The sequence below is a fragment of the Mandrillus leucophaeus genome, unplaced genomic scaffold, assembly GCF_000951045.1.
Source record: "Mandrillus leucophaeus isolate KB7577 unplaced genomic scaffold, Mleu.le_1.0 Scaffold266, whole genome shotgun sequence".
Taxonomy (NCBI): Eukaryota; Metazoa; Chordata; class Mammalia; order Primates; family Cercopithecidae; genus Mandrillus; species Mandrillus leucophaeus.
This window is the reverse complement of record NW_012102765.1, coordinates 2505997-2507804: the sequence shown is the minus strand read 5'-3', so window position 1 is coordinate 2507804 and position 1808 is coordinate 2505997. Positions and strand designations below refer to the sequence as shown.

Here is a 1808-nt window from a genome sequence, read left to right as displayed (position 1 = left end):
ACGAGGCCCAGAGGGGCGGGGGAGTCCAAGCCCGCCCAGCCCGGCTGCTCCTGGGGGGCGCTTTCCTGCCCCTCCCCTCCTCTGCTCCTTCCTGCATGGACCTCTGCCGTTCCTGCTCCTGCTCCGGAAGCCGCCGCCGCCGCCGCGCTTGCCTTGCCCCCTCTTTTTGGCCTCCCCCTATTTCCTAGGATCCGCATTCGGGTGGACTCTGCCCCAGGAGCTTGACAGGGTGCAGGGCCTCTTCTGGCCTCTCTCCTCTCTCTGTCCATCCACTGTGCCCCTTGGGCCACGCCGACGCGCTCGGTGCCACGTGCCATGTGGTGTCTGTGCCGCAGATGGCCCATCTGCCCGCTCACTTGTGGACTTTGCGCTCCCGGTTGTCGCGCCCTGTGCTCCCGACCAGCAGCCCCACCGACCACCTCCTTGCCCCTGCTTCTCTTACGCCCCCGCCCCGGGCGTGCTCCTCGCGCCCTTGGCCTCTCTGTCCTTGCTCTTTTGTAAGGGGCGGGCCCGGCTCAGTGACCTGTGCTGCTCTGTATGGTGCCGTGTGTAAGAATAAACCCGTTGGAATACTCGTGGTCTCAGTTCCTTCCCGTCCCGCCGCCCCGGCCCGACCCACTGCTAGGGCTGCCCAGGAGGTGGGAGGCAGGAGGGAGGCCGGGAAGTCCAGGTGGGCAGTTCTCGGCAGACCCTGGGCCTCTTTAACACGCCTTTTGTTTTCTCTTCCAGTCTCGGAAGGGTGCTGACCTGGACCGGGAGAAGAAGGCCGCCGAGTGCAAGGTGGACAGCATCGGGAGCGGCCGCGCCATCCCCATCAAGCAGGTCAGCGCTTCTCTTCCCGTGTGCTCCAGGGCTCAGAATGAGGCCCAGGAATGTGGCTCTTCCCAGAGCCTCTTCTCATGGGGGAGATGGCATCAGAGGCCAGCACCACCCTCCCAGGCGGAGTCCTTAACAAGGGACAGGCTCTCCCGTGAGAAGCCGCCTTCCCTGCGCCGCCAACTTCTGGCCGCCAGATCTGCCTGAACCTTCTGATCACCACAGGAGGGCAGCAGAGAGCTACCTGCCATGTTCAGCCAGTCGCTCAGCCTGTCCCGCTGGTTCTGGAGTTGGGTCTGGAGAGGGTTGAGTGGCTAAGGAAAATGAGCAACCCGAGGAGCCTGCGTGGAAGGGGATACTGAGGGCTAGTCCAGCGCTAGGTCTGTTGCCATGGTTTTGTTAAAAAGGGCCTCTGATCGTCTTTAAAGAAAAAAGTTGAGACTCTACCTCCTCACCTCTTCCACCTCCTCTCTAGTCAGTTCTGGGAGCAGTGGGCCTGCCTTCTTCTAGACCTCTGGTCTTGGGTTCCTGCACTGGACACGGCATTGCCCCACAGAGGGCGTCTCTCTGGTGCGTTGAGCCAGAGCTGCTGGAGTAGAATGGGGAGGCGTGTCTTTGGCATGTGGGGAAGAGCCTGAGGGGCTGGGGTGCCCATAAGGATGGGGGCAGTTGGCATAGAATTTCTTGGGATCTGGTGGCTGGAGAAGCCACGTACATAGGTAGCTGTACTGCCAGGTTTTGACCACAGAGGAGGCTGATGTGGCCAGAGCACCTGAGCCCAGCGTGGCAAGGCCTGCGGTCAGGTGTGGCTCTCCTGGGCTGGGACTCATGGGCAGTGTGACCGCTTGTGAGGAGGGGCCAGTGTGACCAGGATTCATTCTTTACGGCTGGGGGTTTCTGACCCCCAGCGAAAGTCCATTTAGAATGAAGAGTCCCAAGCAGGGTAGTGTCCCAGAGGGCAGGGTCCCACAGGGTCCCATGCAGTGATCTGT

General features: G+C 62.0%; 1 protein-coding gene across 1 annotated transcript in view; it reads left to right on the top strand.

Moving 5' to 3' along the window:
• The window catches only part of AGAP3 (ArfGAP with GTPase domain, ankyrin repeat and PH domain 3), a 68096-nt gene that overhangs the window by 44467 nt on the left and 21821 nt on the right, over positions 1-1808 (top strand). The gene's annotated exons all lie outside the window — the stretch shown is intronic.